This window comes from Phascolarctos cinereus, unplaced genomic scaffold (genome assembly GCF_003287225.1).
Source record: "Phascolarctos cinereus isolate Bilbo 61053 unplaced genomic scaffold, phaCin_HiC Scaffold_3;HRSCAF=262, whole genome shotgun sequence".
NCBI classification, from domain to species: Eukaryota; Metazoa; Chordata; class Mammalia; order Diprotodontia; family Phascolarctidae; genus Phascolarctos; species Phascolarctos cinereus.
In genome coordinates, this window is record NW_027555736.1 from 129272008 (window position 1) to 129284452 (window position 12445).

Genomic DNA, 12445 nt, shown 5'->3' on the forward strand with positions numbered 1-12445 from the left:
TTTCAATAGGTGTCTCCATCTGTGCCCAACATCTAAACACTCTGGCATCACCAGGGACTTGAAGACACCTCCATTTCAGGTTACACTAGTGAAAATGTGATACTAGATCATACTCGATTTTTAACCTAATTCTCTCTTCATTCAATTAGCCTTTTTTTCCCTGAATTTTCTGCTTGTGTAACATCATTTTCTCAATGAGAACGTTAAAAATTTGGTTTCTTGGAGATGTGCAGTTTTCTGTGGGAAAAGCAACCAATAACTTTTTACAAAGTAAAACATCCAAGAATCCATTGCTTAGTGCCTTAGAAACCTAATTGAACATCCTTTTTGATAGAACAGATATGCTAAAATGAAGCCAATTTTTGCTTATTTTTTAAACGCTGGTATAAGCAAAAACCCTAAGATCTATTTGATTTATATTTTAATGCAATGCATTGCACTCAAAAATAATTTTAATATTTTTAAGTGGTAAAAAGAGAAACACAATAAAAAAAAGTCTTGGGCTACTAATAACCATATTTGTTCAGTATATTCAGATTCCAGGTTGCAACCCTTCTTTCTATTCACACCAAATATAAGAAAAGGCATATTGCAGGGAAGTAAGAAAGAACCACATCACAAAAAGAATCTTACATTCAAATTTTCTTTGCTGCTAAGGGAACATAATTTGTGAGCTGGTTATAAATTTAGTCCATGTAGTAAGTTTGATGAGATTTATTTTGAATGTCTTAGCATCAAGTGTTTTCTGCCATTTTCATAGGCCTGGTTGGGCAAATAAACTGAATTTGGACAGTGTTTTCCTTTTGTTCCCTGTAGGGAAGAAGAAAAAGAGAAAGAAAGACAGAAAGACAGAAAGACAGAAAGGAAGGAAGGAAGGAAGGAAGGAAGGAAAGAAGGAAGGAAGGAAGGAAGGAAAGAAGGAAGGAAGGAAGGAAGGAAAGAAGGAAGGAAGGAAGGAAGGAAGGAAGGAGGAAGGAAGGAAGGAAGGAAGGAAGGAAGGAAGGAAGGAAGAAGGATAAAGAGAGACAGAGAGAGAAAGAAATGAAAACTCTGACAATTTTCATTTTTAATAGGTCAAAGTCCTCTTCATGCTTGCTTGAGTATTCAAAAATCTCCATTGAATTTTTACTATACATGAGCTGTCACTGATAAGTGTCTACAGAGAGAGACAGATTAAAAAAAGGTATACATCCTCAAAATGTGTTTCTTTCTTATGGACTACTTTGAAATGATTGTGAGTCATCTTATAGATCTAATGACCTTATTGTAGGTAGCAAGTTTAAATGTGCCATATTAATAACTTGTTATCCAAGATAAATTAAGTCCTTATGTGTCAAAAGCACTCCGAACTGGATTACTTACAAGACAAGTATTTATTGAATAAATGTTAACTCCAATTTTATTTTAATGTGACTGACTGTATGCTTCAGACTCCTTGAATGAGATAAAAACACTCAAACCTATAACTGTGTTGTAACATTACACCTAACTTGTCTATTTCTATTATTTTCTCCTTAAAGTAGAATATAGAAAGAATGTGTGTGTGTGTGTTTGTGTGTGTGTGTGTGTGTGTGTGTGTGTGTGTGTGTGTTTTGTTCTGAAGAGCAAGGAGAGAGATAGAAAAAAGGGCTGGCATTCAGCCTAAAGAGAAATCATTGAAACAAATTAATCCTATGCCGTTTAAATTGACATGGTAATCCATCATCAGGGAAGGCGAACTCTGAAAGCAATCTAGGATCTGCAATGTTCTTTCACTGGCCCTGGAGGCACAAAGACAGATAGTAGAGGAGGGGAAAACATCATAAAAGTTAGTAATGCCTTAGAAAAAAGAAAGAAAGAAAGAAAGAAAGAAAGAAAGAAAGAAAGAAAGAAAGAAAGAAAGAAAGAAAGAAAGAAAGAAAGAAAGAAAGAAAGAAAGAAAGAAAGAAAGAAAGAAAGAAAGAAAGAAAGAAAGAAAGGAAAGAAAATGACTATATCCAGTTTTCCTTTTCCTTACCTCCAAGGCCTATTTCAGTAGGGAACTTAGGTTAACTTTCAACAAAGTTTACTTCTAAATGTTGTCATCTTCACTCCTAGCTCCAAAGGTCCGACTGGCATACTGTGTAATCTTAACCATTATTTGACTCATTCCAAATGTAGATCAAATACAATCTTTGACATCATAGAGATATAGACAACAACTTTCCTTAAACTCATTTTTTTTAATGTTAACACTTTTCTTAATCACTTTCTCATTCAAATCAATCCCTTTGGTATGTTATATGGAAATATATTTTATTATTACGCTTTGCTTAACACATTAATGCTTTCATAGCATCACAAATATTTGAGATAGGAAGGTTGTTAAGTCACCACCCCCTGCCAGGTATATTTATAATTAATAGAGAGTGTGTTTTTTTTTAAATACCTGCTTGAGTTTCATATGCCTTAGAAGAGGTCTTTTTTTTAAATCTTTGAAATGTTTTCTGTTATGATAGTGTTCTGATGAAAACCTTTATAAAATAAGTTACACTTTAAAAGTCTCTGTTTTTAATACATTGTCCTAAGAAATGTTTTACATGTTTTTTTTTTCTTTTTAACTAATAAATATCTTGCTTTGGCAGTAAGAGATCAATTCTTGCCTGAGTCTACTAATAAAATCGTGGAAATTAATATTATTTGATATTTTAATAATATATTTCTATGGACAAAGCAGTATACATCTCTAAAAGTAAGTATATATGTATATGTGTATACATATATATTCATTCAGTCCTTCTGTTAGCAACAGACAGTTTGAAGAAAAAAACTTCAGACACTTTAGTGCCCAAGGCAAAGGGAGTTAAAGCTACTTAATATGAACCATACCCAACATCTGCCCTATTTTAATTTAGAAAGGACAGGATTTTTTCTATTTTATTAAGAAAATTTTATGTGGTACAGTAACTTCAGAATACACATTACTACCATTTTTCCCTTTGTAATTAGATTTTGCTTGTTCTCTAAGGAAGAAATGAGAAGATAGAAAATAATCACAAATTGACTGATTTTTTTTAAAGGAGATAAGTATCAAAAACAGATTAAAGGTATTTCCAGGGTAAATAGAGGAAGGACATCTAAGGATCTTAAATGAAATATTCACTCAAAGTCATGCCAATTGAAATTGTAATAGAGTAAAATGATTTCACAGAATACATGAAGTACATAATTCCTCAGGTTCTGAGCATTAAACTGCACTTGATAAAATATGGCCTGATTCCTTGAAGGGGCTTGTTTTTCATTCATATATAATATATTTTAAATAAAAACACTATATTCCAAAGGCCATTAGATCAGTCAAAATCATTGTGAAAGAAAAGTAGTGACTGAACACAATTCACACTCACAGAAGAATGCAAAAAAAGCCCTATTATGTATATTTTTTCTGAATTCCCCACAAATATTTTAAACGCAGAGAAATGTCTTATGTAGAAATGAACATTTCCCAATAAAACTTTAGAAATAAAATTCTACATGACTATTTTTTCCATTAATATATAAGCTGGAGTAAAACAGCCTGTACTATTTTTTTAAACTTATTCTTCCTGACTTGTTATATAATGTGATCTTGTCAAGAAATACCATCGTTATCATTTTTCACTTAAGTGGTTATCCCCTCTTCTTAATGTTTTCAGTTTAGCTTTAACTATTTTAAGTGATATAATCTCATCCAGTTTACCTCAGCCAAACCCAGAGAATTCTTCTGGATAAGACTGATTAATTTCTTACAAATTGCAATGGACTGATGAGAAAAGTACCACACTTAACCATGTGTTTAAAATCTTTAAAAGCTGTCTAAAGATTGTTAAAAGATAATATGTTTAAGCTGTAAAGCTAATAATTTAAATGGACTGGGGCTTAAATGTTATGTGAAACAGCCCATCTTAATTCAGCAAAAGAAATTCTTTTAAGATTAAAAAAAAATGCAGCCACATTTCAAGGAAATCAGATTTTTGTCGGGGAGAGGCATAATTAGATATGTAATTCATTAAAACATTCTGCATCCACATAGTGTTTCTCCTGTTATGGCTGTGAATCTGTATTTGTCTCACTATCTCTCTGAGCCTCTTCTTATATGTCTTATGCTGATATATGCATCTGAATTCTTAAAAAGTCACCTGTAGGCCATAATAGGAAAGGAAATTCTTCCTTAAGTGATTTTTAGCAGCTGAAATTTACCTTGAGTTTTTTGATAAGTGTAATTGATTCAGATCAATTCTTTTTGTTGTTCTTGTTTAATTCATTGACATTCAACCAATTAGCAATATTATTTTATCTGGTTATTTGTGTTATTAACAACTTTATTTTTAAGTGCTAGGCACTCAGTAGTTTGAGTAATGATTTTTAGAAATGATATAAAAGGATGTCTTTATAAAGACTTCACCATTAACATCTTCAAAAAGAAGGAAAATACATGTTATAAATGTTCAAGTAATATTTCAGTTAAGTCCTCCTCGAAGCAGAAATCAATGCCAAAATGGTGTTTCTCCGTTAAGAACAGTTACCTGGAAATTTTAATGTTATGAGGCATTGGTTGTCAAAGTCAGATTTTGTTCAATGATCAGGTAGCCATTTAGTGCCAGTGTTCTCAATGACTTGGACTATTAACATTCTTCAATTCATTAGAAAGTAAAAAGTTTTTTAAAAGGGCATTTAAAAAACAAATATTAAGCAGAACACATAATTTACTTGCTGGAATATCTCACACAAGAAATTAGCATTTTATATTTGTGAGGTCCTTTTCCAAAAATTACACAAGGCATATTAACTTTATCAATAACCAAATGATTAAACTTGCATTTCAACCCTAACAAAAATGTTTCTGAAGATATCTTTCCAAAATATTTTCACATTGCCTCATTATTTATCTATGGATATATGCATATATATACACATTCTATACAAATGTATAGACAACAATATACAAAGCATTAATATGTGAATATTGCTTCAAAAAACAGTTCCATATAATAAGAAATGTGTGTGCACATATATGGGTGTGTGCTAATCTTTGTGATTATGGGCTTGTATATATTCACATAACTATAGTATAACTACCTATTATAGTGTCACCAGGCTTAATGTCAGTATAATATATTTTTGTAATCACACTCAGAATTTATGGCTATAATTTAGCTATTGACAAGATGCTAAAATAGCCTTACTTAAATGGAAGAGGGTAAATGTGTCTTACTTTTTAACCAAACCCCCAAACAAACACACAGACCAAACTTACTGTTACATACATTTTGGAAACATGAAAAACATTGAATATATCATTCAGTTAAAGAAAATTAAATGTTTTACTGATTAATATTTTCTGATCCCTAAAATTTATTTTATGTATTTTTAATGGTGAAAAATGTTGTTGTTTGTTTCATGGAAATCTGTGTTCATACATTGGGGGTAGGAGGAGAAGAGCAGGGCAGAGAACTAAAAAAACCCTTGCAAGTGGACTGAGTTCACTGCTGCTTGCTGACCTCTCCTTTCCCTTTCAGCATTCCCTTTTTTGTAGATTAGTATGGTTAACCTTAGCTCTGTCTTGGACTAGGAAGGGTTAATGAGACCAAGCTCCTTACAACCTCAAGGTCAGAGTCTTCCTATCTCCAATCTAAGGAATTAGGTAAAGAGGTTATACGATTATAGTGAAAGGAGTTATAGGCACTCATTACCTCACACCTGAACATATTGCTTTAAATCCACTGGGATTCTTGGGGGGGGGGAAGGGAAACTCTAGCTATGGAAAACTGTTAATTGGATCTGTACCTATCTTTCCTGATGCTCTGATGAGCCAACCAGGACAGTCTGCATTAGTTCCCCCAGGGTTAAAAAAAAAAATTCAACCAACAAAACATTAAAAATAAAATAAAAAATATCACAATAATGTCTTTAGAGGGGGGGGAAAACAGAATGGGGAGGGGGGGAGGCCGGCGGTCCGAAGGAGAAAAATGAAAAGGCAATACTTCCCTTCCCTTTTTACTCCCATCCCCCTCCCTTTCCGCAGAAATTAGTGGCCAGTTGATTATTTGCAGCTGTTTCTAACTTCAAGGTTTGTTTACAGTAGCCACACTAGCACTTAGAGAAGTGAAAAGCCATTTTCACATCAGTCCTGCTGCTTTCTTTTTCGGATAAGGGTTTTCTCTCCTTACCAGAAAAACACTCAGGAAGCTTTGCTAAGTTCAGAGAGCGAGTCCTTTCCTTAAAAGTTGCTGCGCCTACATCAATTTGCCCCCTCTGCATCTCAGCCTTGTGGCAAGAAAAGGGTTTTCATCACTAGGATTTAGGTTAATTACCCAAACCTGATTTCCTGCCCTGTGAACTGGCCCGGGCTTCGCTGCCTGCTGCCATGTCGCTATCTAGACTCAGGGAGCTAGTCCTTGACTTAAGCGATTTCCCCTCCATCCCTCCCAATACCTGAAAGCCGAGTGGGTATTCTGCTTTGATCCCACCCAGAGGAGTTCCCTCGCTCTCAGTCTGCTACTGCTTTTGAAGATTCACGAAGGGACAGAGTTACAGCGGGGCAGGGGCGTTTGTTCATATTAAGAAATATTGACTGAGCTGTCATTGGAAATGGAAGGGGGGGGGCGCCTAGGAAAGAAAGGGAAGTCGAAAGGGAGGACTTTATCAATAAGAAAGATGCCAAAGATTTGGGCATGCTGGTTGCAGTGGATTGGAATTACTGTGCCCTTTTAGTTGAAATTGGGGGTGGGGAAAATGGTATACTTGTTTTGTGAGACTTATTTGTTTTGTAGGATGGGGTGGGGACAGAATGACTTCTCGATTGCTTATTTCAAACAAACAAAAAAAGGTATAACTGGGATCATTTCCTTTAGTTTCTGTGGTTCGTGTCAATGTCGAGTTATTTGCAAGTTTCTTTCAAAACTTCCCAGGCATTTATTCCAAGGCTTTGTTGTCGTTTTACACCTCCACCTCGCATCATACTGTTTCCAGACTCTATAGTAAACCTTGGCTTTTATGAGACCTCTCTCCCTATCCTAGTTGCTTTCTGCCTTTCTGATGCCTTTACATCCCTGCGTCCACAACTAATTGTTACTTGGCTACAGATTTTAGGATTCTCTTTTCCAGCGTCTTCTTAGCCCTCTTTAGCTGTCCGGTGGAGGGAGAAGAAAGCTTATAATATTTTTCGGGGGGCGGGGAGGTGGTGAAAGAGTTTCTCCCTCTCCTTTCTTGATTTTCCCCCCTCCTGATGTAGCCAAATCCATGAAATTCCCTGCCCCTTTGTCACTATGGGGGCTTCTAATCACTTCATATCGATTTTCTAACTCTTTTCATCCCGTTGAAGACACATCTTAAAACACTCCAACCCAGAGTGTGCTCTTTGCTTTATACACACTAATAAAATGATTTACCCTTCTCTCTGCGCTCTCCTCACAGGAGAAAATCGTTCAAGTCCCGGCTATTTGTGTGTGATCAGTAAATATTTAGTGTGGTGACATCTTCAGCTCCTCTCCTGATCAATACCCAGCCCAACAGGAGGTTCTCATTGTCCAGGAGGAGACTTGCTGAGCTCTGTTTAGATGAGTTCTCTTCTTCTTCTGGGCTCTGATTTATGTTCGAATGGAACCAGCAAAGGGAAGAACTTGCTTTTTAAAATGTCTTTTAAACCTTTTTACTTTTGACATTAAGCCACCTATGCAAGGGCTGAATTATTCCATGAGAAGGGAGGGCTCGAGCTCTACTCCCTGCTGCCTTTTTCCCTTTTCTTCCTCTCTGATCTTCTAACACTTTCAAAGCCTTGGTATAAAATGGATATCTTGAACCACCTTTCAAAATCATTCATTTCCTTTTTGCAAGACCCCCCCTCCCCCTACCTTCCCTACTTTTTATCTAATTCTTCTGTTGGGAATTAAGAAAGGAGGGAGGAGAGAGGAAGAGGAGATGAGAGACCCAGAGGTCCAAGAATCCAGTCCAGGGCTGCTTCAGCTTTGAATAACTACTCTTCCATACCCCTACTTCTACCACTAACCTTTCTGTCTCACCCACCCCTATCCCCAGTAAACATCTCCTGAATCAACTGACAGACTAGAAAGGGTAGGTGTTTTAATTTCTAACTCAGGGATCATCTCCACTCTCAGCAGAGAAGCTAAGGTTCGCTCCAAGGTGTTCCATCCATCAACACTTTTTTCTAAGTAATGGCAAAAGAAGGCTATAGTGTGGTGGATGATAAAAAGGCTACATTATCCCCCCATTTCTCTCCTGTCCTCACCTCATCTACTTCATGTCCCCCAACCTCTTCCCCCCCAAAAAAAAAAAAGATCCTCTTGCCAAGGAAGTCACTGTTGGACTAATGGTCTAGTTGCTCTCCCCACCCCAGATGCTTAGCCTCATCGAAAATACTGCACAGGACTATAACCTCTCCAGCACTCTTCAGGGACACTCCAACCATGACCAGTAAAGGGTCTGAGCTGTGATTCTTGAAGGAAATGAATCACTGTCTATGTATCTCAGAGTCTAGGCATACAGTACAGAAGGGGGGGGGGACAAGACCTGAGAGGCAGAAACAACCCCACCATCATCTCCACCTGTTAGCTGGCAGGACAACAGGCTTAGCCTCTGTACATCACTTTCATTCACCCTCTGCAGGTCTGAAAAATAAATAGATAGATAGATAGATAGATAGATAGATAGATAGATAGATAGATAGATAGATAGATATATAGATAAATGAAAGGAAACTTAAGGGGAAGGGGAAAGGTGTGAGAGTCTCCAAGGGATAAGACTTACCCCTTCTACAATCCCACCTTTTGTTCTAGAAATGTTTTCTAAAGTGCCCTTATCTCAAGAATATATCTTTATACTAATGCATACTTAATTGGTCTGTCTTGACTGTCCATATAAAACAATTTAATTAGAGTGCTTTCTTGCTTTGGAGAAAAAAAAATCTGCCCAGCGTTTATTGTATTTAGTACCAATACAGGCAGAAAATGTCGCACAAGTTTTTGGTTGAAAGAGCACCTCTGTGTCCATTGAAGGGCGTTGATCCGAAAAGACAGAAAGGACAAGTAAAATCGATTTGAAGCGACCCTCTCTGTCCCTTTCACACCATTCAGAAACTCCATTTCTTCTAAGACAAAGACCAGCGCCTTGGGAATTCTCAGGAAAAAGAAGAATTCAGTCCCACAACCATAGAGCACTTTTTAAAAATCCTTAATATTGCTCTTATTAAAAAAAAAAACCACATTGTGTTTTGTGACCACTACCCTCCAACCTCTCCCCTCCCCCTTCCATATTTCACAAGCCTTCCCTTCTTAATCACTGGGTCATTATGGTTATTAAGATTGTAGCCCAGGTTTCCAACTTAGTCATTCGCAGGCTTTTAGAGTTAGGGTAGTCCTCACCTTTGACCCCGGGGATCAGAATGGCAGCTATCACTACAAGATGGGCCAAAGTTTAAAGAACAAAAAAAAAAAAACGGAGGGAATTTAGCTGGCTCTTGGGAGATTTGCCACTTTACCTTTATTTTTCCTTTCCCTTTTGAAATGAATTACTAACTCCACCTTTGAAGGAGATCTAAAGCTCCCCAAGTTTCCTTCGCTGTGCCTCAGTGAGTTCCCTTGTAAGACTGGCCCAACTAAACCCAGGTTATCACCAGAGAATGACCGACTTAATCGACCTGGATAAAAAAGCGATGCTCAGCTTCAGGGCAGGAGCCTTATGGAGATGGTTGGGGGAAGGAGGGGGAGCAGGAGAAAGCAGGGAATGACATCATTTCGACCTGAACTGTAACCTCAATGCTTGTCATCACACCTTCATAATTCTCCCCGGACCTCCTAGGGGTAAAGGGGGAGGGGCAGAGGTGTGGCTGGGAGGGTGGAGGGGTAAGAATGGGAGAGGGAGTGGGAAGACCCTGGAATTACAGAAGTGTACTCCATTGGAAATAGTTCACCACCTTTTTCAGAAACATTTTCTCCCACCCATCCGTTTCGTATACTGATTATGCAAACCACAAAGAAAACTTTTGTAGACCATATTTATGGTATTAATGAATAGTTTAAAAAAAGATTTACACTTCTTATGATCAATATTCTGAGTTATTTTCCTCAAAGTATATAATTACAGTGTCTTCATAGTTTTCATCATTGTTTGAGGTGGCAAAACCATTTGTAATTTTCATTAGCCAGTAAACATGTAATTAACATTCAGCACTGTGTTTAACTTAATTCCTGTTTAAGACAAGGACAAGAAACAGTGGAGGAACGTTTGTTCCATTTGTCAAGTCTGACATACATCTTACCATAACAGTTTCCTAAAATAAAAGATCCATGTTTCACCATTATTCTTCTCTTAAAACAAAACAAAAAAAAATCCATTAGTTAAAACTGTATTAGACTGCCAAATGCAATATAATTTAGTCTGAATTTTCTTGATCCACTGTATTAGTGGTTCTACATCAGGGTTTTTTGGGGGAGGGGTGATATGATTATGGGGTATTCATGTTATGGTCATGGAATGGACATCCTATATCTCTCAAATGAATCATCAAAAATTAAATATTTCCTATTTTGTGAAGTTACAAAATGGAGGCAGGGAGAAAAATTATCCAAAAGGGGGGGAGGGAATCTCTTTGGGGGCTTGAGTTAAGAGCAGAAATGAATGTTCAAACGGATTCCTCTGAAAAATGTTGACCCCCATTTAAAGTTCTATCTTTGATCGAGGGAGAGGGGGATCTGCCACTCTGCTGTGATGTGTTTTCCCCCCCAGCTCAGTTTTTTTTTTCCAACTTGCTTTAGGATTAGGCTACATCCCTCCCGACCCCAAACAGTGTAATTTTGCTGTGCCTGTGTTCATCTTTCTTTGCAATATCGCCTATAGTTGTTTGCGGTTTTCTGCTGAGGCTCGAAATCATTTCATACATCCTACGACTAAACTCATTAAGTTGGGAGATTTTTTCAATTGGACGGGTGTTTTTAAAGTCTCGTCTTTCCAGCCCCAAACAAGGTGTAGCAACGTACTCTTCCTTCTAAGGAATGAGATGAGAGACAAGGATCACTCAAGGCATCTCCTACCTTAGGTTTGGGGGATTTTTCTTAAAGGCGAGGCGTGCATTCCTCAGCAGCTATGTACAAAGCTCCCTGAAACCTTGTCGGTGTAAAGTTAGTGTTCAGTATTTTCCAAGGCTGAAAGCTAATAATACATGGAAAGCACTTCCCTGAGGTTGAAGATCTTTTCTTTCACCTTTCCTCTTTTTCCCTGAAGGCTATAGCCTACTTTTTATCAGTTTGCACAATCGCTTAGATAAATACCAAGAAGGAGATTCTCTTTAATTACCAAAGACACGTCTTTTCAGGGGGCAAACAAAGCGTTTATTTCACCTGCCAAACTAAAGGAGAGTTATTCCAGTTTAGAAGGAAGATGCAAGCGGTTTGGGACCTTGAACAAGGCAAATATGGTTTTGGTATGTCTACTTATAGTTTTTTCTTCTTTTTTTTTACTTTCTTATTGTACTGTGTGTGATTTTATATTACTTCGTGCTTTTTTAAAAACCTGTTTGCAAACATATGTGATATCGCTATTCATGGGTTTGAGGAGGTTGGGGAAGGAGAAGGGAAGTAAATCCAATGCATTGCGTTGCTGTATTTTATTACTTGTGTCCTGAGGTGGGGTGGGATGGGTGTGGGGGACAAAACTGCAAAGCTGCCAAAATATGATTGAGTCTTAATAGTAAGTACTATGCTGTATAAACTCATTTCCTACAATAATGCAAAAATAAGAACCAGTCCACTAAAGCTTGTATTTCCAGGCATCAGACTACTCGTTTTATATAGCAAACGACGTACCAGGCTTGAACTAAGTATCAAAATTTACTGTTACATTTTAAACTGCATTTAATTTTGCAACCTTGTGCAACTGACAGCAATACTAGAAAAAGTCAAGCCTGTCTGGGTGTTATCCGCAACGACAGCTCGAAAGGAAAGCTTTCTGTTCAAGCTAGTAGTACAATTGCAAGAAGAAGGGTACTCACCATCGGGAGGTGTGGTGAAGTTTGCTTGCAGCTTTAAAGCAAATATTTATCTTTTTGCTCTTTATTGCAACCGCGCGGATCTGACTTAAGAAGCAATGTTCTGCTCTGACAAAACATTCAAGGAACGGTTCCTCATTTTAAAAAGAGAGAGGGAGAGAGGAAGAGAAGGAGAGAGAGAGAGAGAGAGAGAGAGAGAGAGAGAGAGAGAGAGAGAGAGAGAGAGAGAGAGAGAGAGAGAGAGAGAGAGAGAGAGAGAGAGAGAGAGGAGAGAGAGAAGAAGGGGGGTGGGAGTGGGAGTCATACAAACCCAATCCAAAAAAAAAATTCCTATTCAGCATTGGCGTGGTGAACGCCGAGGTTAAAATCGTATGGTCCAGTTCAGCAATGCCCAGGCCAATTAATTTTAAATCCTTAAGAATTAATCAGATTAAAACCTACAGAAGT

At 37.3% G+C, this 12445-nt stretch overlaps 1 long non-coding RNA gene across 12 annotated transcripts in view; it reads right to left on the reverse strand.

Annotated features, from left to right (window-relative positions):
* The window catches only part of LOC110192771 (uncharacterized), a 64023-nt gene extending 51809 nt beyond the window's left edge, over positions 1 to 12214 (reverse strand). For 3 of the 12 annotated variants that reach the window (XR_013485310.1, XR_013485315.1, XR_013485314.1), the window contains exon 1: positions 12002 to 12213. This is a non-coding gene — a long non-coding RNA (uncharacterized LOC110192771). Of the gene's footprint in view, positions 1 to 6432; positions 6503 to 10273; positions 10323 to 12001 lie in introns of those variants that run through there. The other 9 variants (XR_013485312.1, XR_013485313.1, XR_013485317.1 and 6 more) reach the window with 8 other exon arrangements.
* Positions 12215 to 12445: the final 231 nt, after the last annotated feature.